This window comes from Akebia trifoliata, chromosome 11 (genome assembly GCF_017979445.1).
Source record: "Akebia trifoliata isolate Shusen 1 chromosome 11, ASM1797944v1, whole genome shotgun sequence".
In the NCBI taxonomy this organism is placed as follows: domain Eukaryota; kingdom Viridiplantae; phylum Streptophyta; class Magnoliopsida; order Ranunculales; family Lardizabalaceae; genus Akebia; species Akebia trifoliata.
The window spans coordinates 50,222,412-50,247,566 of NC_141385.1; the positions used below are offsets into that span (position 1 = coordinate 50,222,412).

The 25,155-nt window shown below is 34.4% G+C and overlaps 1 long non-coding RNA gene and 1 pseudogene across 2 annotated transcripts; one reads left to right on the top strand and one right to left on the bottom strand.

Moving 5' to 3' along the window:
• Positions 1–1,275: 1,275 nt before the first annotated feature.
• Positions 1,276–6,682, top strand: LOC147392462 (uncharacterized). Its single transcript, XR_015183299.1, has 2 exons — positions 1,276–1,688; positions 6,470–6,682. It is a non-coding gene; the product is annotated as an uncharacterized LOC147392462 (long non-coding RNA).
• A 5,228-nt stretch (positions 6,683–11,910) lies between these two features.
• Positions 11,911–20,091, bottom strand: LOC147392463 (beta-amyrin synthase-like; annotated as a pseudogene). Its single transcript, XR_015183298.1, has 13 exons — positions 19,762–20,091; positions 19,443–19,631; positions 18,988–19,100; positions 18,768–18,891; positions 18,557–18,680; positions 18,360–18,458; positions 18,219–18,275; positions 18,029–18,075; positions 17,425–17,568; positions 15,660–15,837; positions 15,092–15,172; positions 14,616–14,699; positions 11,911–12,288 (listed from the first exon to the last, which is right to left on the bottom strand). The product of XR_015183298.1 is annotated as a beta-amyrin synthase-like (transcript).
• Between the last annotated feature and the right edge of the window lie 5,064 nt (positions 20,092–25,155).

Consider the following 25,155-nt stretch of genomic DNA (forward strand, 5'->3'; position numbering starts at 1 on the left):
TGAGGAACGAAATAAGGTAAATACAATCTCGGATTTATATCAGAAATGGGTTAGGGATCAAATATAAGCTCGGGTTCAGGTTAGATATGGGATATCGTTTAGACGTGAATTACTTTAACGTATGTTTTAAATGAGTCCAAGAGCTTGGGCTTTGCGTCTTTGGGGCAAATGTGTCAAGGTATGTCACACTCTCTCGTTTTGATAAATTCTTTGTTTTTTGTTACGAATGTGGGGAGTTGATGCATGGAAGAACTTTTGTTTCTTCTAGATCTGTCTTAATTGGCTATGGATTATAAGTCCGAGTTAAGGTATGATCGATCTGGTTGGTTTCTTTTAAGTCGATTGTAGTTTGTCATCCTACACTCGTCAATCTAAGATCTTACCCCCTACCCTTTTTTGGGTGATCTTGATTGGTACCAAACTTACATGGTTTAGGTTTAATTCCTTGTTATTCCTTGGCCCTACTAAGGTACTGAATTATGTACTTTCCAAACTCATCTCGATCTATAACTATCCAATGGCTCGATTCTCAAAATCTTGTTGTAAGATCATTTCCCCTTTGTTACCTTTGATGAGACATCTGTGTTTCTAGTGCTCATTGGAATCATGCTTCGTGCTTCTTAAGGCAAGGATGTAAATTACCACCTTTCTTATTACTATAATACATTTGGCTTAGGATGTAAATTACCACCTTTCTTATTACTATAATACATTTGGCTTAGGATGTAGAATTCAGTGGTTTTATTTATTTATTTATTTATTTATTATTTTAAACTAACCCTCCCTTCTTTTCTTTATGGCACATGTCCAAATCGTGTACATGACTAAAATGATCTCCAAAGATGACATGCGTTTGCACATGTATCAAAATGTTATATATGTAATTTGAAACACTGAATAAAGAGTTTTGAATATTATTTGATAAAAACGTCTAATTTTGAAAAGTAAGACACGTGATTCTAGGGTTGTGGGTTACAACCCAGACTCTATTATGTTTAAGAATTAATAATGCTAAAGTGACCTCATTTCACACTTTTCTAACATGGTAGTGTGTTAATGTTTTTAATGGATATACCAAATGAAAAGCATCTATGATTATGTGCGGACCTCTATGTCAGAAAAGTGTGATAGTGGTCAATCTTGAGGTCAACCCAGAATGGTGGGGGGCACTTCTACCTTAAAATTGGGTACGTTGGGCCTTCAAACAGATCAAATTTAATTTATATCGTAAAATATTTTAGTCCAAATTCAACCAATTTATTAATGGAGCTTTTTAGAATCCAAAAACACCTTCAGCTAATCCAGTCCATTGTGGGCCGGACTGGACTTTGGAGCTAAATTACCTTGTTGAATACCATATATTTATGGGCCAGTCCAGCTTGGCCCATTAATACCCTTGCTCATTTCCTAATTTCTCCAATATTTTCTAGAACTTTGTTTTTTTTTTTTTTTTTTTCTTTTTAAACAAGTTCTCTAGAACTTTCTCATAAAACCCTAATAAGAATAAGAACGCACTAGTGTTACGTCCACTCCTGTGTTTGATTTCTTAAATTTTCTGTAAATTTAGAGAAGAAAAAATGGCGGAGGAATTGGCTCTAGACTTGGAAGAGCTTCGCCACCTTCAAAACATCGCCAAGAGGCCTCGTTCTGTATCCCTCATTTCCTCTGAGATCCGCAACTTAGAGAAGGTTTGATTCAAATTTTTATTTTATTTTTTTGCGAAATATTTTCTTTCAGTTTAGGTTTTATCTGCTAACCTCATTCTGCTATTAAGGATTCGATCAAAGTAATCATTTATTTCGATTTGTATAGATTTATCTAAAATAAAAATAAAAATTATAGAAGAGGAAGTGCGAATCATCCATTTGAAATTCCAAGGGATGAAGAGTTGTGATGATCGCTAATAGAATAGGTATCATGAACCCTATGTAAGGCGGTAGAAGCATGGTTAGGAGGGAAAGAATATTTGATAGTATAAGGTGTTAGAATTTTTTAGCATCATGTTAACCAACCAACTACTCCAAAAGACTGATCTGTTGGATAGAGGGAGAATTATGAATATAAGAGGGTCGCAGAGCTTAATTGGGGTATTATCTACTTGAGAACGGAGGAAAATATACACTCAACACTCTCCCTCACCCGTAAGGGTGGAAAGAATCAAACCCGTGACCTATACGAACCTAGCACTCTACTACCATGTTTACCAACCAACTACTCCAAATGACTGATCTATTGGAGAGGAGAACTATGAATATAAGAGTGTCACGGGCTTAACTCACAAGGCTTAATTGGGGTATGACGCACTCGAGAGTGGTGGAAAACATATACTTAACACTCCCTTTCACCCATAAGAGTGGAAAGAATTGAACCCGTGACCAATACGGACTTGACACTCTGATACCATGTTAACCGACCAACTACTCCAAAAGACCGATTTGTTGGATAAGGGAAGAACTATGAATATAAGAGGGTTACGGAGCTTAACCGGGGTTTGACACACCGAGAATGGAGGAAAATACGCACACAACATAGCCTGTATTTGAAGTCTTTTTGGCGTGGAATTGCCCAAATACTTATTTGATTACTTTCTAGGTCTGAATTTTCTTGGCTAGGAAGTAGACTTCATCTTGAACTGAGAAAATCCTGCAACATTGGTGTGTTCATAAATTCTAATTTTAGGTTAGAATGAAGCCCGGAGTACTGTGTGCTTCAGCTTTTTTTCTTTACTAGTATGTCTGTAGGTAGTAGCCTTATTTTAGGTTTGCTTGTCAATTGGGTATTTCCGAAAGTAGTTTTGGTTGTATGCATATTTATAAACTATATATGCTTTGATTGTGTCTGTCATCCCATGTTAATAGGGCTTATAAGCTTAAAAATATATCTACATTTTGGTACTCTATTTAGGAAAATGCTGAACTGACTTCGCTCCACACTGTGTTGTGACAGTGTGGAGAGAACAACTGTTTTTTTTCTTTTTTTTCTTTTTTCCCTTTCCATGTAACTCAGAGAGAAAAAAAAAAATCTAAATCCATGGTTTTCTGCACACTGCCATGACAAGGCAGCGTCGAATTAAGTCAGTTTAGAATGATTACTATTTATTGCTCTTTACACTACACTCTTGTGCCAGCACCTATGGTATAAAACATCTTGGAATAAAGCAGAAGTAACCTCTAAGATTGACCTCATTTCGCACGACTCAACATCACATTCTGGTGCCAGCACCCTATCTACGGTAAAAAATTTGTAGTAAATTTACCATCACACCCTTATGATTTTTAAAAAATTATTACACTTTGAAAAGCAAATTTGGTATTCGTTATAAAAGATTTTATCTGTTACTTTTTTTTTTTTTACTCTAAAACATCGTCCCGTATGTTGAGGACTCAAACTAGAGCAAAATTGTTTCAGAGTGTTTGACCCCCAACTTCTGAGTGCCAGATTCAATGCTTATCAACGTTCAAAAAAAAATTTTTTTTTTTTTTTTTTTTTGGGCGCAGGGGGTGAGGGGCAGCCAGTACTTAAAAGTCTGCTGCATTGTTATCTTCAATTTGAATGTGGATTGAATTTTGGGCGTGTTTGGGCAAATCCTTTTTCACTCTGAGTGCATCATGGAAAATCACACAGAAAATCTTTGTACTCTTTTCATTTAAATGGAGTCAATATAAATTTTTTTTTTTCAGAATATAGTCTTAATCTTAGTAGGGGTAGTTAAGTTTGCCTTGTATGATATGAAAAAAAAAAAAAAAAACTTAAAAGAAAGGTTATTTTTACAGTAAAATTTTAATTTTAAATTTGGGAGTTAGATGGGATTCGAAACGGACAACAAAAAAAAGCTTTCGGTCATGGTCAAAAAAAAATTATTTGTTTTACATGAGATTTTCCATGAAATTTAGGTGGCTATGGTGTTGGATTGACAATTTGGTAATCCATTTTAGCTCATCGACCAAACGGACATGTATTATGAGATCCAACTTTTGGTGTCATATGGCATCTTAGGGAGAGGGTGAGAAAAGATTTGTTGCCTTAAGCGACGAGTCATTTTTCCCACTTTTTGTATTTGTTTTTCAATAGCGTTATAAACTATTTTTCTGCCATGCAATCAAAATGCCTCCCAATTTTTTTTTAATTATAATTTTCGGTTAATTACCCTACATTTTCAAGTTAAGGAAAATACTTAAAACACCACAATTCTGAAGTGAGAAAATTTCTTTTAGAGCTCTAAAAGCACTTCCCGAGATTGAAATTCCTGTATAAGTGATTCCATAGGACTTTGGCTTAGCACCAATTGAATTCAAAACCATCTATGGCATGGATTTTCCTACAAAACCATTGTGTTCAACCTCGTCAACTTTAGGTTAACAACTTCAATTTATTTGGCAAAAGCTTTACGAAATTTTTGTTTTCTTCTACCAAATCAAATTTACCTCTTTAAACTTTGACTGAAGATTTATGATTTATTTAGATTAGTACTCCAGGGTGAATTCTCCCTAGAAACCGAAACAGATACCAATCATGCCATGGATGAGGAAGGGAAGCCAAAAGTAAAATATGAGATGTTCAGGGTCTGTTTGAAATAAACTAATTTTGTTTTTGGGGTTATCTTATAAAACCCATCTTTTCAACCTTCCTAAAATCCTAAAATCTTATTCTTCAGAATTTTTTTAATTGGGTCACGCTCCTAAGACTCATATTGAGACTCACATTGCGACACACCGTTTTGTCTTATATGGGCAAAAATGTTTGGAATGAGCTGATTTTTTGTGAGGATGATCTCTGTGATGAGGGGAGCATCCTGGCAAAAAATCATCCCATTCCAAAACTTCTAACCCCATCAAAATTGATTTACAAAAATTGGACGGTCTATAATTTTTCAACAAAAATTGGACGGTCTAGAAGTTTCATAATGAGCTGATTTTTGGCAAGGATGATTTCCTCACCATAGAGATCATCCTCACAAAAAATCAGCCCATTCCAAATATTTTTGCCCATATAAGACAAAACGGTGTGTCGCAATGTGAGTCCCAATATGAGTCTTAGGAACGCTGTTCTTTTTAATTTTGAATACAATAAAATTAGGGGGGGGGGGGGGGGGCATGGTAAAAATATAATCTCACTACTTACCAAGGATTTGTGATAAGAGAAATAATAAATAAAGTTTTGTGAAAGAATTCTGTATATTTTTCATTTAAGGGCTGCATCACAGATTAGGTCCAAAGACTGACCAACCACTTAATAATATATCATCATTTGTTACAATTTAGAAATTAATTAGAAAGATTCACAAAATATGAAAGAAATAAAAGATGAAATGCAGAATCCATAATCTACTCACTATCGCTTTCATAGTTTAATAAGGATTGGAGTGCTGTTTGGTTGTTTTCAATGTTACGGACGGATGATGGTGTCTTCTTGTTGACAACTGATACACTGATGGAAGAAGACTTGAAAATAAATTTGGGTTGAGGGAAGGAAGGAAGTTACCTTTATGACTGGAGGTGTCAAGAATGCTGCCCTTTGTCAAAGAATCTGTTGGATTGCCCACTGCTTCTGAAATCTTTCGCTTCTGCAAAGCCAATAACCATGTGAGTTACAAGGCAGTAACTTCAAACGCCATGTAACATCAGAATACAAAATTTCTTATAAATTAATTAACAAAATACTATAAATACCAAAGAAGTTAACAGTATATTAAAAGCTAAATCATTCACATGTTGCACTGAGGAAAAAAGAAAAAAATAAATAGCAATATTAAGCCTATGACTGCAGGCTGTATCGACAGGTCCAAGACAGTAAATTGGTGGGACTAATGTGGGTTTACACTATTGGACTATAATAGCATGTTTTGGGACTACTGTTGTGCCCTTCGCTCAAAGTACTTATTCAAGGTCCCACATACAAGACCAGTAGAAGATGCAAGAGCCAAGCCAAATAACTCATCCAACTTTACACCACAAAGCTATTGCAAGTTTAAGTCATTTTCGTCCAGTTGATAGTAGACCATAGAACATTAGAAAACAATGTAAAGTACATCTTAGATATCTCGATTGTTTGCGAGTAAGACTTGAAAGAGAAAAGGAAATTTTTTATATTCAGTCATAAAATTGATATGAAATAATCTTCCCATTGATCCTCACCCACCATAAAAACTTCTATCACATGTCCTCCACTTCAAAAATTAATCTAATAAAAGTGTCTTACAGATTGATAACGAGGAAAGGAAGGAGCGTCACCCCATCGATGCCCCCTTGCACTCCTAAAGATTATGGCGGGTGACAAGATCTGGAAAATGTAGTTGTGGATGTACATACCTTGAAATATAAAAAAAAAGTGTATCTCGGTCCATTTTTTACATCTTACACCAAGATACCCCAAAAGTCTCCAATTAACATGCTTGCATGCTTCTGCTAATGTATTTGTTTAGATGCCATTGTCACCAACAAAAAAAATGCTTATATCCTTCTGTCCACAGGTGTTAGGAAAGGTCCAAGTGAAATTATGTCCCAGATTTTTAAGGATAAAAAATCCGCAAACTTCAACCTTCAAATCCTGAAATTCCAAAGATGTGTGCATTTAGGCTTCTTGAAGGTGTCGTGTCAGACATCTAGTTTCTATTCCAGACAAAGTGTATATGTTGTTGTTATATAGTTTATCTTTTTTTTGATAAGTATTGTTACATAGTTTATCAACGGGCGAAAGCTAATACATACAAGCCTACGGTATCAACACTCTGGGCTATACCAAATCTGCAATCTCTAAGCATCAGACAATGGTTTCTTCTTCTTTTTTTATCGATAAAGATAATTTTATCAAAAAGAGCAGACAATGTTTTCTTTAATGTACCCTAAAGATCCTTAATCCATAATTATGTTTCTTAGTTCTTTTTTTTTTTATATTTTTTTTCAAGCATATCTAAGATGTTTGTCCATATTTGGTGTGACCGATACTTTATCCAGACCCAGAGAGACCCCTAGTAGCGGCGATATATTCTGATTAGAAGAAATCAATGGTCAAATCCCAAGAGCAACTCTTTTTTTTCTGTTAGGTACTTAAGTTTAATATGAGGGTGGGGTTTTGACCCAAGGTTTCAAAACTAGAAAGAATGGAAAAACCCATTGGGTTTACAAAAAACACGAGGGGAATTCCAAGTGAACTGTTTGCTATAAATCCGTGGCCCTATGTCTTATTCTGTTTTAAATAAAACAGAAACTTATTATAAGGCTCCTCCTCTAAATAAATAAAGAAAACAAAATGCTAGAAAGCCCCTAAAACTAAAAATTAAACTAGAAATCTCCCTAAAACAGAAAATTAATATGCTTCCTCCTTCTATACAGTTGTAGAGTGGAATTTCAATTGCAGTTCCTTTATAGTGAAATGTTCACCATCTCAAACAAAATTTAAATATATTTAGGCTTTACAAAACCTTCAGTCCTTAAAAGCACGATTCATAGTTTCGTGTTATTTAATAATGTTTCAGAGGAACATTCTAGTTTCAGCCAAGACTGAAACGAAACATCGATCCCAGGAATGTTTTGGTTGAGACCATCTTGTTTTTCCTCATAACTGAAATATTGTGCCAAAACAAGACTTTAAACATTGCATATAAAACTCACTTTTATCCTATAAGTATTATAAACTATCAATAACAAGACTAAGGCATGAATACTGATTTTAAAAAAGGTACTAAGGCATGAATCTGTTCTATCTTGCTAAGTTCAAGAAAAGAATAAGCTGGTAAAACATAAAGGAAATAACAAGTATTTTATTTCATTATCACAGTGACAAATATCCCAACTCATATACGCTGAAAAAATAAACAGAGGACGTGTGTGAGCCAGCCCAAGAACGTTAGAGAGGACCCCCTCCTTAGTTCCAAAGAGAACGTTTTATAGAAATGTTATTTCTTAAAAAGCATTATTTCCATTCTTTTGCTAACACGTTTTTTTTTTTTTTTTTTTCTTTCTTTCTTTCTTTTAGAGAATGGGAGTAGCGATCCCACGCTACTCGTACCACAATAGTTGTCCTTTGTTATTGAGTTGTGATTGGTTGATAGTTTTTATTTTGGATTTTGATTTTGCATTGAATTTATTAGTTGGTCTTTAATTTTTAACTTGAGTTTTTCTTTTAATTTAAAATTAGTTTTGCATTTGATTTCAAATTTTACTTGTTCAATTAAGATTTAATTTAAATTTGATTTGATCGACTGAGTTCAATTTTGGATTTTGAAGTTGTTAATTTTGTTGGATTTCGATTTAAATTTGAACTTGTAAATTTTGTTTGGTTTTGATTTAAATTTCAATTTATTGTTTGGGTGATTTTTAATTTGGTTTTGCATTTTAATTGGATGAGTGATTTTTAATTTGATTTTAATTAAATTCGATTGTTTGATTAAGTTTTAATTGTTCAATTTTAATTTTAATTATTTGATTTTTAACTCTAATTGGTTAATTTTTAATTTGAGATTTATTTTCACTAGATTGGATTTTTAACTGGATTTTGATTTGATTTTTTATTATGTTTTCCTAGGGATTGGGGTTTCTAGGTTGAATTTAGATGTTGAGGAGTATTTCGATCATTTTAAAGATTTTTTCCTAAATTTCTCTGTTTTTGTTGATTTGGGTTCCGTTAGACTCGAAATCACATTCTGAGTGCAATGGAGGTACTTTCGAGATTTTTTGGAGGTCCAAAATTCATGAGAGGTATTTTTGTCATTTTATCTATTTTTATAGATTTTTGCGTGATGTTTCTTTCAGTCTCAACGTGATTATTTCTAAATTTTGAAGTCATGTTTTCCAGTGTAGCGAGGTCTTTAAGTTATCGAACTGTGTAACAAACCTAAATCGTACATGTTTACTAAATAGGGTGTAACATGTAGCGATCCTAAGCGTGCGTAAATTTCTATGTTGAATCGCAACAAATAGAGAGGGTGGAAGGATTGGAAATGGGAAAAGTCAGAAACAGTATTTATAAGCCTTTGAGTTCTTTACGCTCATCATTAGGAATTCATAGTAACCAGGTGACGAATTGTCGAATTAGACAGATACAAAAATGGGGTGTCTACAATGACTATGTATAGAAGTGTTGTAGGAGCTTTACAATATATCACATGACACGTCCAGACATAGCTTTTGCTGTCAACAAAGCTTGTCAATTTATGCAACAACCAACTTTGGCTCATTAGTTCTTAATAAAAAGAATCTTATGTTATCTTAGAGGGACAATGACTGATGGATTTTTGTTACAGCCTTCTAGTGAACTTCTGATTGAAGCCTTCACAGATGCAGATTGGGATACACAATCAGATGATCGTTGAAGTTCGAGTGGTTACTTAGCCTATCTTGGCAATAATTTGGTGTCTTGGTCAGCCTCAAAATAAAAGGTCATATCAAGAAGCAATGTCGAATCAGAGTACAGGGGTCTTGCCATTGCTACTGCAGAAATTGTGTGGACATAAGCTTTGTTGAAGGAGCTGTGTATTCCACTTTATCAGATACCAATTCTTTGGTATGATAACATCAGTGCTTGTTATATGGCCAAAAATTCAGTGTTTCACGCAAGAACAAAACACATAGAGATTGATCCTCATTTCATAAGGGATCAGGTTCTACAAAATAAATTTCAACTGCAGTTTGTTCCAAGTGAAGATCAACCTGCTGATTTATTAACTAAGCATCTTACAAGCTCAAGGTTTTTGCGTTTAAGATCTCAAATGTGCATTGTCCCTCGACCCTTTCGCTTGAGGGGGATGATAGCCAGACTTGCCCAATACCAGTTATAGTTAATGCAATTGTAACAGATCATGAGCTGTGTAACAAAGTCACGTGAGAGTCTTCTATTCCAACTGTTAGAGGTGGTTACTAGATTTGTTATTTTAACTGATAGAGTTGTTAGGTTACAGTTGTTATTGTAATTTGTTCAGATCTATATAAAATGGCAGTTCTTTCTTGTTTCTCATTATTGAGAACAGAGATTTCCAATTCACTTTCTATCTACCGCAAGTCAAAGTTGTTTTTTCTTGATGATTTAACAGGGAAATTTTATTTGTTTGTTTGTTTGTTTTTATTTTTTATTTTTTTCATAATTTTGATCTAGTAATTTAAGTATTTAAAGAGTACTTTGAAAAAACATCAAAATTTTGCCAGTGAATCATCAAGAAAACACAATGGTGACTTACAATCAAGGGGGCTGAGCCTAATCTTGTATTTTGAAATGGGGTAAACTTGATATCACCAATTTTACAGAGGGGGTGTTTCTAAAATTCCCATTTAGAGTTTAGACAGACCACACCACGTTTTGGTGAATATTAAACATTCCCTTTGAGCTCGATCTTTTCAACTAGTAACTAGCTTACTAGTATTGTTTAGGGCTATAACTTGGGTATGTTGGCCCGAACTCAACCTGATTGATGGATGAGTCTGGGCTAAATTATGTAAAAGATGAGTTGAGCATGGGTTACAATATCTCAACTCAATTTCAATTCGAGTTGAGTTCAGGTTGAGGATACGAGCAAACCGACTCAATCCGAACTTGATGCTACATACTAATATATAAATATTTTTACATTAATTATGGATTTTTTTATTTCATTATATTATTATGACTTGTGGACAATTAGTTAATATTAATGTGAACTTTGGTTCAATATGATTTGTCTAAATATTCTCTCAATGATGGATTTGAAAGTTATGCGATTTTATTTACTAGTAGTTTCATTTTTTATGTTGTATTTTTTTTTTAATTTAAAATTTATTTGCTAATAAAAATAAAATTATGGTTATTCAACAAGCTCAACCTGACCAAACCGTCCAAAATTACCCAACTCGGGCTAGCCCAAACTCAATCAGACCGTAAAAGATCAAGCTTGAGCGGAACTTGGGTTAGTGAGCTTATGCCGAATAGTTAGGTTGAGTTAAACTCAGGTTGAGGGTTTTACTACTTGGGTTGAGTCGGGGTTTACCCCCCAACCGGCCCAAGTTGCAGTCTTAGTATTTGTGACCGTCCATACACAGTTGGATAGGGGTACAGCCAAGCATCTTTTTCCTAAGCAAGGACGGAACTAACCAGTGATGATTGGTGGAGTAACATAATTGATGCTCCTTAGAATAATGAAAAATGACCTCTTACCCAAAAGAAAAAAAAGAAAAAAAAAAAACTCTTGATTTTTCTTTCCAAAATAGTCATCTTCAATCTCTTAAATAAAAGAAATTTATCCTAATATTAAGAACTGTGATAATATGACGCTCTCCTCTGACAAACAGCCCCATCACAGAACCATAGATCATTTGCCTTGGATACATAATAAAAATATTTATGGTTCTACGCATCGTGAGGCAAATGATCTATAATTCTGTGATAGGGGTGTAGGGGGCATTTGTCAGAAAGGGGCCATCATATTATAACAACTATAATAATAAAATTGATTTTAATGTGCAATGCACAACAATCAAACACCTGCAAATCTTAATTTCTTCGGTATCCATTTTCCTATCGATTCTTCCTTCTCTATAACTATAATAGCTAAGATTTATTGTGATAAAAAGGCATTTTGTTTTTGAGTCGTGATAATCTAACTACCCCACATGGCACACTCAATCGACTCTCCTGACGTGATAGTTTGGAATCGTAGATCTATACACCTCGAGATACACATTTTATGAGGAAGTGTATTTTTGTATCTCGAGGCATACAGATCTATGGTTCCCAAACTTATCACGTCAAGAGAGTTGATTGAGCATACCACGTGGGGTAGTTAGATTATCACAATTTTTTTTTTTTTTTGTGTGATTCTAAAATGTTAGTTAACGTTCATTTATGCCAGCAATACTCATACTTTCTCAGCATAATATCGTAAGAAGGATATACAAGGAAATACCAAACATAAATGACTACCCAATAACGATCACAATCTTATAATAAAAATAAGAGACCTCTCTCTATAAACATTATTTAAATGTACAATAAGGTGAGTCATGCATTTGCCATTTAGATACAAATGGAAAAAATCACAACTACGAATATATATAGGGAGAGAGTATGGAGAAATTATTTCTCACATTTCACATAGCATACAATATTTGATCATAGATTGTTTTTAAAAATAAAAATACGTATTCATTAAGGTTGGAAGTACTAAAATAATAGGCCCACCTATACTGGAAATATTCATATTTCATGTCTTGAAGGCAATGGAACCACATGCCTTCGATATTCTCCAAGAGCCCACAGTGGGTAGATGCTTCTGTATGATGCATAATGTATCATCAAATTCTTCAAGGAGGCTCCAGTTATTTCCTGAACAATCAGAAAAGTCAAGGCTCCTTACAAAAATGTACTTCAATGAAGGATATATACATTAAGAAAATAAAATAAAAAATGATTAATTGGCTTCTTTTTTTTTTTTTTTTTTCTTTTTTTCTTTTTTGTCAATTTACATGGAAAATTATACCATATCTTGTATGTAAACTCATAGGGTACATTTGATTACAAGAAAAATTAGGTGGAAAACCATTTGCCGTGGAAAAAGGGTATTTTCACGTGTTTGACGCAGCAAATAAAATAAAATTACGGGAAAATCAATTTGTCCATGCAGAGGATTTTCCACGATCATAGGCAAATCCAATTCTTACCCCTCTGGAAATTGATTTGCCACAAGGAACAGCAAAAAAATAAAAAAAAAGAATTAGAAGCTTTCTCATTTTGTTTCATTAGATTTTCTATTTTTTAGGATTTAGGATGGGATATTAGATGAGCCTAACGAGTAGTTTAGTGTGTAACAAATACTAATTGAAGAGTAGTAGTTGCAAACTATTGGGTTCTCATCGAACCTTTCTTTACGTGTTTTAAACAAGTACTACATTGTTTGATCAAGTGGAATAATGTAGTTATGTAGATACCTCAAATGAGAAACATTTTTGGTCACTAACCTAGTAAAGATTCATGCCTTAATTAGGGTTGTTTTGTTAAAATGGATAACCACATTGGCAATCCAACACCACAACCCTCTAAATTTCTTAGAAAACCTCATATAAAAAATTAATTTTCTTTGTGCTTGATCCAAATTTAATAATAAATTCAATGGTGAAAAGTAACTTTTTTTTGAAATTTTTCTTTTCAAAAAGTTCATAAAATTTTGTCCTCTACAACCCTAAAGCATATGATCTTGGTTTTGAATGCCAACAGAGCCCAATGACCCTTAAATATTATACTTATAGATACTCTCAATGCTTGTCTATTCCTACTTTATAAAAGAGATTATTTCAAATTTTTTACAAAAGTTATTTTAACATGGTTTTTTTTTTTATTATATATAGTTAGCACAAAAGAAAAATTAAAATACTCTCAAAAAAATTAAAATAATGATTTTTGTTATTTTTTTAAATGCAACTCAAACAATAAAAATAATTTTCCACGAATTTTTCCATGATCTGCTCAAATAGTAGATAAGGATTTGCCTGGCAAATGATTTATCAAGCAATATTTTCCAAGCAATCAAACACTCCCTTAAATGAAAACTCTCAAGACCCATTGTGCGCATGCACACTAAGAGTGAGAGAATGGGCTAATTTTTTGTGAGGATGATCTTTATGATGAAAAGATCATCCTCACAAAAAATTAACTCATTCCGAAACTTCTAACCCCATCAAGAGTGATTTATAAGAATAAGACGGTCCACGATTCTTCAACTTGTAAACTAGGGTTAGAAGTTTCGGAATGAGCTGATTTTTGGTGATGATGATCTCTTCACCATACAGATCATCCTCACAAAAAATCAGCCCATTCCAAAACTTCTAACCCATGTTTTGAAAAATGTTTGGCACAATGTTTGGCTTTCTTTAAGGCCTTCGAACGCTCCCCATATAGTTTCGGAATTGGCTGATTTTTTGTAAGAATGCTCTCTATGATGTAGATATCATCATTACCAAAAATCAGCTTATTCCAAAACTTCTAACCGTAGTTAACAAGTTGAAGAATCGTGGACCGTCCAATTTTTGTAAATCACTTTTGATGGGGTTAGAAGTTTTAGAATGGGCTGGTTTTTTGTGAGGATGATCTCCTCATCATAGAGATCATCCTCAAAAAAAATCAGCCCATTCCAAAACTTCAAACCCATGTTTTAAAAAATGTTTGGCACAATGTTTGGTTTCTTTAGGGCCTCTGAATGCCACCCTATATTATATATATATATATATATAATATATATATATATATATATATATATATATGGGGAGTGTTCGGAGGCCCTAAAAAGTGCTAAACATTTTTTCAATGTATAGGTTAGAAATTTGAGAATGGGCTAATTTTTTGTGTGGGTGATCTCTATGATGAAAAGAATATCCTCATCACCAAAAATCAGCCCCTTTTGAAACTTCTAACCTCATCAAAAGTGGTTTACAAAAAAGGGATAGTCCACGATTCTTTAACTTGTAAACTAGGGTTAGGAGTTTCAGAATGAGCTGATTTTTGGTGAGGATGATCTATTCACCATAGAGATCATCCTCACAAAAAATCAGTCCATTTCGAAACTTATAACCCCTATTTTGAAAAGTGTTTGGCACAATGTTTGGCTCTCTTTAGGGCCTCTGAATGCTTTATATATACATATATCAAAATGAAATTACCTGTTGAGGAAAACCACCATTTTCCAATTGCAAATTAATTAGTAGCTTTGCAGCATGATGCAAAGGTGTAGGATCTCTATTAGCCTGATAACCAAAAATATTTAAGAATTAGTCCTCCTGGTGTGAATTAGTTAACTAATTTCCTTATGAAAATCATAGAAGCCTTGTCCAAAACATTTGGGGTCAAATGAATCAAGTCCTCCATTTAATCATCTAAAGCCATTCTTCTATTACTGCGATCATATTTGTATCCGCTTTTAGAGAATACAATTGAATTTTAGAGAATATTCAATTTAAACATTCCTTAAAATTCAGGTCGTAATCCATTTTTTGTTGCACGAAACCAAATTCTCTCAATCGACCTTCTCTTAGTTTCACCTATTGGAGTTACTCCTACATTTTCATATATGGTTTTTCATTAGCTATTTCAATGGCATGACGACAAGTATATGGTAATCAAACTTAAAAAAACAAACCTGTCCAGCGTGAATAAGAGCCATCATAGCCCATGCAGTTTGTACTAAATTTGATTGATTGCCTTCAAGATGTGTGTATTCCTGCTCACCAAACATAAAATTTGAAATCTCAAACAAAAATTGTGGTTAAGATGTGTGAGTTGTTTTTATTAATATTTAAAAAGTTAAATTTTAATTATTTAAAAAGAACGTAAGAAAATTAATGTTCTTTTTAAGGAGGTAGAGGATATGAGAGAAGGCTGAGTAGAAGTGGTTTCATACCAAAGTTATAATTAAGGTCTTTTGGTCAAAAATCAAGAAAATTGTAATACCACGTCGCTAAAATCCCATTGGTTAGTTTTCAAAATTACAAAAATATCATTTATTATGTAATCTTCAATACCACCTTTAATTAATATTTTAAATTACAAATAAAATTAAATCTTTAGATAAGCTTGTGAAAGGAATTTTTTTTTTTTTTGAATCATGATCAGGTAAGGTTTTTATAGGACACCGCTCTAGATCATGATTCAGCTGCCTAGCAATTAATTACTTTACATGGAATGGAAATCATTCACAAAAATATTACCTCGTTTTGGGAAGAAAGATAACTCTCTCCCCAACCACCAGAATCTCGTTGTGTTGATAGTAAAAATTCACAAGCTTTACGGACCGTCTTGCTATTGTTGTAGGTCTTCCCACCAGCAACTAGCCCTTTTACTCCGAACCATGTTCCATATGTAAAGCAAATCCCCCAATTTCCATACCTGTATCAAATATATATAATTTTATGCAATTGTCAAAGCTTATTATTATTGTAGAGGGTAAAAGTTGTAATAGATCTGGGCTGAGCAGAAGCTCAGGTCTATAGGACCCCAAGTAGGTGGTACCCAGAATATCCATGAAGCCCAGTCCTGCTCGGCTATGGGGCAGGGCTGGAATAAGTTTCTTTGAGAGGAAGAGCAAGGGAAACAAGATAGGCTTGGTAGGTTTGATCTCCAAAGATTAAGGGAAAAATCCCAAGATTCGGGGAACTAGAAAAGGAACGACTCTACTTCGGTTGGGATTCTGGAGATCATGGGATCTCCCATTATCTGAAACCGAACCAAGAGTAGCAGAATCAAAAGCCCAGATTCGAGGGCATGTCCTATAAGTAGAATCAAGATCGAAGGAGAGGCGGATCCTCTTCGGCCAATCGAGCGGGAGCACAATAGAAAGCATTCTTCTTCTTCTTTTGTTAAACCTAACTTGATCGTCGGAGGAATTTTGGTAGGTACCACACCGGTGCACGCAAACGATAGGAGCTGGGAGTATTCTATCCGAACTACAAGGCTGAGTTGTTTGAAGTAACTCGGAATTACCTCTACAATTATTATTTTGATAGGTTAAGTGTTAGTGATTAGTAAGGTGAAGTTGGGTTAATAGGGATTTGAATTTTGAATCTAAGACTTGAGAACTATGTACACTCCACACGTCTTACCAACTTAGGTAATTAAGTTGGTGCTTCTGTCTTTTAAGATGGGCATTTGGTCATGAATAAGAAGGTACTATTAATACGCATTTCGCCATATGTAATTTTTGTAATTTCACTTTTATTTATTTTAAAGAAAATCCCTAAGGGTATTTCTGTAATTTTTTGCTTATAGTTTTGTATGAAGGGATTGTGAAAAATGGAAACAATAAAGACGACAAAAAACGCACAAACACAAGGATTTATGTGATTCGGCAGTATGCCTACGTCCATGAAACAGAACAAGAATAATTACTATTTTGATCTCTCCAGTTTTACAGCCCTAGAAATCTCTATTTATAAAGTCAAAAGTTGCTAAAACGCGTTTATCTCTCTAAAACAGAAACCCCCTAAAATAGAAAATCCTTAAGAAAATATTACATGATTGACCTTTTCGTAACCCAAAAAAATTTGGGCCGAGGTGCTGCCCCTTGCATCCTCGCAATTCTACGTAGTGCAATAGAATACAAGACATCTCATTCACAACAGGGATTTTTACAATTTTACCCCTTACTCTTTTGTTTTCATTAAATTTATATGACAAAATTTCTTTAGATTGGTCTTGTTGTATAAGGGCAAGGTCATCGTTAATTAGTCCCTCCTTCCTTGTTCATCCTATTCTTTTGTTTTTAAGCGTGTCGTGATGCACGTAGTGTGCAAGGGGAGTTTTCCTAATTGAAAGACAAACATAGAAAGAGAAAATTAAAGAGTCAAGGATTAGAAGAAAGTATTTCAAGAAGTTGGGAGTCTCATGGACGGCCTCTTCAATATTCTTGTTGCAAAAGTATATATAAACTTAGAAGTTTTCTTTTCTTAATAAAAATGCCAAGATAGAGAAATACACCATGAACCATCAGACCTTTGTGTCTCTTCGAGGAAACATATTGCTCTCTTAACAGAATTTTCTATTTCTTGCGTCCTATGTCCAGGATGTAATTTCATAAACAATACTAGAGCTTCGATTGCTGATGTAGTTAATTCAACAGTCCTGAAACACCACATCTACTAGTGTTAAGTATTGTTATATATAGAGCATATTATAGTGAAGGGTCCGTTCAGCACCAAACATTTGGGCCAACATTTTAGCCAATCATTTTTGTCCTACATGGGTTAGAAGTTTTGGAATGGACTGATTTTTGGTGAGGATGATCTCTACAGCGAGGAGATCATCCTTACCAAAAATCAGCCCATTCCAAAACTTCTAACCCCATGTTACAAGTTGAAAAATCGTGGACCGTCCATTTTTTGTAAACCATTTTTGATGGGGTTGGAAGTTTTGGAATGGGCTGATTTTTGGTGATGATGATCTCCTCACCATAGAGATTATCCTCACCAAAAATCAGCCCATTCCAAAACTTCTAACCCATGTTTTGAAAAATGTTTTGCCAAAATGTTTAGTGCTGAACATTTCCCTATAGTGAAAAATAACAAAGGGAAATAAATCTTACTCATGCTCAACAATAATGTTGGCAAAAACTTCTGAAGGATTAAACAACTGCAAAGAGGAAAAAAAATGTTAGAGAATTTTTCATTAATTTATACTATTTTATAGTGAAAAATATATATCACATTAATTTACATACTATTAGTATTAATTACAAACTAGCAATAAAAAAATGTTTCAGCTTCATTTATTACCTCCAACCATGATTGTCCTCTTTTAGGCTCCCAGGCCGTGAAACCACCATTTTTACTCTACAACAATACATAAAAGTAGAGCATATTTAGTATCCTTTTTCAAAGCTAAATTTTGTTTTATGTATAATTAATAATCCATACTTGGAGGGAAAGAATGAGGTTCACAGCATGGTATAACCACTCTTGTTCGAATTCCTCCCCAACAATATCTGGTGTCAATTGTGATAATAATAGTGAAGCCTGTAAAGATAAAATCAGACATTTATCATAAAAACATCTAAACATAATTAAATTGGGCTATTTGCATTGGATTGTAATACTAGAAATAAGTACATTACCTTTAGTGCTTCTCCTGTGCAATCCGAGAGTTGCCACCCCCAGTCTCGATTTGAGAACACCATGCACCTTTAGAAAAGTGACGATACATGCTTTGATAGTCACCAGAAGGATTTCTCGAATCTTCAAAAATTAAAGGATATATAATGTACGTACCCTAAAGGATTAAAAAAAATTGTATGAAAGTTAATAAATTAGTATGGAATTAAGATGGAACCTGTGAATTTTTTAAGTAGTCATGCCCTTTTTTAAGAGTAAGTCCATATTCCTCAACGATATTACTTGAGATGATTGCTTGAATAGCAAGAGAAGTATCCCATGTTTGACTACCAATATTCTGCAATAAAATGGGTATGATCGATCTAGGCTAATTACTAAGCACATATATATAATCTTGGCAGAAATTAATAGTAGTAATTAAATGTGTCCACACCAGCATTTTCATTCCATCTTCAGCTACCCATAGTAATCTGGGATCCTCGCAAGATGATGCTTGAATGCATTTGAGTTTGGATCCTCAACCCAGCAAGCAAGCATATTTAATACCTGTATAAGTAAATATATGAACACGAAATTGTAAAATCCTATAAGAGTATGATTGATACTTTTTTAAAACTGTGATTGCTTCATAATTAAAAATGTAGTAAAGAATCGTAATAAAGTCAGTTCAGTTCAAAGAGATTACATAACCAGTGGTTCAACCAAGAACTATCTAATTATATTGTTGGTTTCTGTTAAAAGATACTAAATTTTGATTTGTTTCTTTTGAAGATAAAGTGTTTGGCAATATTGCCAATACTTGAGCATCACTTGCAATTGCCCTTAAATCAAGCTTCGTGAACCATCACCATCATTCGTACCACTAAATCATAAGTCTCAATTATTTACCTTTTCTGGGGCGGCCATGTTAATGTACCGACTATTCTCATCTTCATAATGAACGTGCTTAATAACCTTTTGCAGAGCCTTCTCTCTCAACATGGAAAAAGGCCAATGTTTTAGTAAAGGCTCAATGAACATATAAATGCAATGCCAGAGCACGTCTTGTATTAGGTGATGGGGATAGTAGAGATCCTCCTGCACAGCATTGCATTTGTAAGCTTGCTTGCATGTTTAGGAACATCTTTTGGCACACATTCTAATTAAAAGCTCATGTACACATAAACATAGATATCCTACAAGAGTACATTATAATTAACCAACCAACCTTCGCGCATGAACTGCGTGCTTTATTCCAATCTATTTCATGATAAGGCTGAGGGTACAGTTCTTCCCTCAATGAAAGTATGAGATCTGTGATCGGGCCAACAAATCTCTTCCCGTATAAATATGACATGGGCAAGTAAGTCAAGCGACAATAACACCACATATTTCCTGTAATTAACTAAGTGGAGTTATGATATTGAGGATATACAATTAATTTAGCCTCTCAAACAAATATGAATAATTATTTTCTGCCCCCTCCCCCCTCTGACACATGCCCCTTGACGTGGCATGCGCTGGAACCATAGATTCTTTCCTCGGGATACAGAACTTCACATATTTCTGAGGATGTACAGTTGTGTATCTCGAGGGGTGAAAATCTATGGTTCTAGTCCATGCCACGTCAGGGAGAGTATGGGGATGTGTGTCAGAAAATCATGAATCAACAAATATATATATATCATAGACACATAAAGCTACTCATAAAGCTACAACGTGTTTGTAAAAAGGTTCGGAATGGGCTGATTTTTTTGTGAGGATGATCTCTGTGATGAGTGGATCATCCTTGCAAAAAATCATTCCATTCCAAAACTTCTAATCCCATCAAAAGTGATTTACAAAAATTGGACGGTCTAAAATTTTTCAACGTATAACATGGGGCTAGAAGTTTCATAATGGGCTGATTTTTGGCAAGGATGATCTCCTCACCATAGAGATCATCCTCACAAAAAATCAGCCATTCCAAACCTTTTTTCCCATATAAGACAAAACACGTTGTAGCTTTATGAGTAGCTTTATGTATATACGGATCCTAATCCATATATATATATGGGTCCCGTTCAATGGCAAACTTTTTGACAAAACATTTTTCAAAACATGAGTTAGAAGTTTTGGAATGGGCTGATTTTTGGTGAGGATGATCTCTACGGTGAGGAGATCATCATCACCAAAAATCAGTCCATTCCAAAAACTTCTAACCCCATCAAAAATAGTTTACAACGAGGAGATCATCATCACCAAAAATCAGCCCATTTCAAAACTTCTAACCCCATCAAAAATAGTTTACAAAAAATGGACGGTCCACGATTTTTCAACTTGTAAACATGGGTTAGAAGTTTTGGAATGGGCTGATTTTTGGTGAGGATGATCTCCTCACTGTAGAGATCATCCTAACCAAAAATCAGCCCATTCCAAAACTTCTTACTCATGTTTTGAAAAATATTTTGCCAAAAAGTTAGCCATTGAACGCTACTCTATATATATATATATAAGGGGCGGTTCAACGGCCATATGTAAAAACATATGATAAAACAATAGTTTTTCAAAATATGGGTTAGAGGTCTTGGATTGAGCTGATTTTTTGCAAGGATGGCCACTATGATGAGAAGATCATCTTCACAAAAAATCAGCTCAATCAAAAACTTCTAAATCCATCAAAAGTGATTTACAAATTATTGACAAAAATTGGTAAAAAAATCAACGGTCCACATTCTAAATCACTTTTAATGGGGTTAGAAGTTTCAGATTGGACTGATTTTTTTTCCAGATGATTTTCCCATCATAGAAATCATTCTCACAAAAAATCAGCTCAATTCGAAATTTCTGACCCATATTTTGAAAATTTATTAATGTTTCATTGTTTTTACATATGTCCTTTGATATATATATATATATAGGGAAGGGATCAATAGACAAATTTTGAGACAAAATTACATACAAATTGTTATAATCGTTCGATCTGTGACAATCCTACGATAGAGATTGGTTAAAAGATCACGTGCGCTCATTATTTCACTTAATGTTTTATGAAATTGCAAACTCATCCAACCAAATTACAAACACCACCCCGTGTCCAAGTAAAAAAATCAAACAAAATAGAACTCATTTTCTTCACAAAATGAATTGTCGTCGTCTTCAAGTTATGGAAGAAAGATCGAAAGCTTTGTTCTCCAACTCATCTTGTCCTTTTCACTCTAACCCTCACCGACGAAGGTTTAGGTGACAACAACGATGAAGGTTCACGTGAAGTTCACCCACCCACATGATTAGCAAACCCATCATTTCGGTGAATTTAAAACAATGGATTTTTAGGAGAAAAATAGAGGGATTTTGATTAGAAGTTGAAGATGGGCATTTTCTATTAATCTCTCAGTCCCTACTTTTGGAACTTGAACAATCAACCTTAGTTTGAGCCAAAAATATAGATTTTGGAATTTTGCTAGATTTCACCGAAATGGGAAGAAACAAATCCAACTATATATATCACCTTTTTTTCAGTTTTTTCTCAATTCCTCTTTTATTGTTCTTCTTTGAGTAATTTGTACAAACAATTGGTACACAGAAGTACAATTTCTTATTTGTATACTTGAAAGTTGTAACAAATAACAATGATAAAGGGAAGCAAAAGTAGTATGGGGCGAAGGGGTATTCAACTTCAGGACTACCAACAAGAAGGGGAGGAGAGCAATGGAGGAGTTTTTTATTCTTCATGGATCCGTCGCTTGTTGAGACTCTCACCTCCATCTTCACCAATTCAACCAGCCCAGATAAACCCATCTACAGTTCAAACGACCCAGATAAACCCATTTCCAATTCAAAGCAAGATTTTGTTCCGTCCTCGCATTCTTAATCTCTGCAAGGCGAATCCTCATTTGAGAACCAAAAAAGTCTCTTCATGTGGGTGAACTTCACCTGAACCTTCATTGTTGTCGTCGCCTAAACCTTCGTCGATACGAGTTAGAGTGAAAAAGACGAGATGAGTTGGAGAACAAAGCTTTCGAGCTTTCTTCTAGAAATTGAAGATGACGACAGTTCATTTCATAATATCGGTGGGGTTAGAGATCAGTGAAGAAGATGAGTTTTGTTCTGTTTGCATTTTTTACTTGGACACAGGGTGGTGTTTGTAATTTCGTTGGAGGAGTTTGCAATTTTGTAAAACATTAAGTGAAACAATGAGCGCACGGGTCTTTTAACCAATCTCTATCGTAGGATTGTCACGGATCGAACGATTATTACCATTTGTATGGATGTTTGTGTGGAAATTTCGCAGTCGAACCCGACCCATATTATATATATATATCTATATATATATATAATATATAGGGTAGCGTTCAAGGGCAAACTTTTTAGCACCTTTTTGGCAAAAACATTTTTCAACACATAGGTTAGAGGTTTTGAAATGGGCTGATTTTTGGTGAGGATGATCTCTACGGTGAGTAGATCATCCTCACCAAAAATCAGCCCATTCCAAAACTTCTAACCCATGTTTACCAGCTGAAAAAATCGTGGACCGTCCATTTTTTGTAAACTGTTTTTGATGGGGTTAGAAGTTTTGGAATGGGCTGATTTTTGGTGATGATGATCTCCTCACCGTAGACATCATCCTCACCAAAAATCAGCCCATTCCAAAAACCTTAACTCATGTTTTGAAAAATGTTATGCCAAAAAGTTTGCTAAAAAGTTGGGCCATTTGAACGCCCCCCATATATAATATATATATATATGAACAGCGTTCCTAAGACTCATATTGGGACTCACATTGCGACACACCATTTTGTCTTATATGGGCAAAAATATTTGGAATGGGCTGATTTTTTTGTGAGGATGATCTCTATGGTGAGGAGATCATCCTTGCCAAAAATCATCATTATGAAACTTCTAGACCGTCCAATTTTTTTGAAAAAAATTATAGACCGTCCAATTTTTGTAAATCAATTTTGATGGGGTTAGAAGTTTTGGAATGGGATGATTTTTTGCCAGGATGATCCCTCATCACAGAGCTATCCTCACAAAAAACTCAGCTCATTCTAAACATTTTTGCCCATATAAGACAAAATGGTTGTGGTCGCAATGTGAGTCTCAATGAGTCTTAGGAACGTGACCCTATATATATATATATAATATATATATATATATATATATAATATGGGAAATGTTCAGCACCCTAAGTTTTACCACACACTTAACAAACGTTTTTTGTCCTACATGGGTTAGAAGTTTTGGAATGGGCTGATTTTTGGTGAGGATGATCTCTATGATTAGAAGATCATCCTCCCCAAAAAATCAGCCCATTCCGAAATGTTTAGCCCCATGTTTGTACATTGAAAAATCGTGGACCGTCCATTTTTTGTAAACCATTTTTGATGGGGTTAGAAGTTTGGAATGAGCTGATTTTTGGTGAGGATGATCTCCTCACCATAGAGATCATCCTCACCAAAAATCAGCCCATCCAAAACTTCTAACCCATGTAAGACAAAACACGTTTTGTTAAGTATGTGGTAAAGCTTAGGGTGCTGAACGGGGACCCTCTATATATATATCTATGGGTCAGGTTCAAAGGACACCCATTTCAACACACATATAGACAACGTGTTTTGTCTTATATGGGCAAAAATGTTTGGAATGGACTGATTTTTTGTGAGGATGATCTCTGTGATGAGGAGATCATCCTTGCCAAAAAATCAGCTCATTATGAAACTTCTAGACTGTCCAATTTTTTGTTGAAAAATTATAGACCGTCCAATTTTTGTAAATCCATTTTGATGGGATTACAAGTTTTGGAATGAGATGATTTTTTGCCAGGATGATCCCCTCATCACAGAGATCATCCTCACAAAAATCAGTCCATTCCAAACATTTTTGCCCATATAAGACCAAACACGTTGTCTATATGTGTTAGAAATGGTTGTCCTTTGAACCTGACCCTATATATATATATATATATATATATATATATATATATATATATGGGAAATGTTCACCACCCTAAGTTTTACCACACACTTTAACAAACGTTTTTTGGTCCTACATAGGTTAGAGTTTTGGAATGGGCTGATTTTTGGTGAGGATGATCTCTATGATTAGAAGATCATCCTCCCAAAAATCAGCCCATTCCGAAATATTTAGCCCATGTTTACACGTTGAAAAATCGTGGACCGTCCATTTTCGTAAACCATTTTTGATGGGGTTAGAAGTTCGGAATGAGCTGATTTTGGGTGAGGATGATCTCCTCACCATAGAGATCATCCTCACCAAAACTCAGCCCATTCCAAAACTTCTAACTCATGTAAGACAAAACACTTTGTTTAAAGTGTGGGTAAAGCTTATGGTGCTGAACGGGACCCTATAATATATATATATTATATATATATGTGTGTGTTCCCATTCAGCAACAAAACATTTTGGCACAACATTTTCAAAACATGGGTTAGAGTTTTGGGATGGGCTGATTTTTTGTGAGGATGACTCTACCCATTCTAAAACCTCTAACCCATGTTTTGAAAAATGTTTTGCCAAAATGTGTGTCAAAGTTTGTTGCTGAATAGGACCCAAATATATATATAGGGTCCCGTTCAGCAACAAACATTTGGCAAAAACATTTTTCAAAACATGGGTTAGA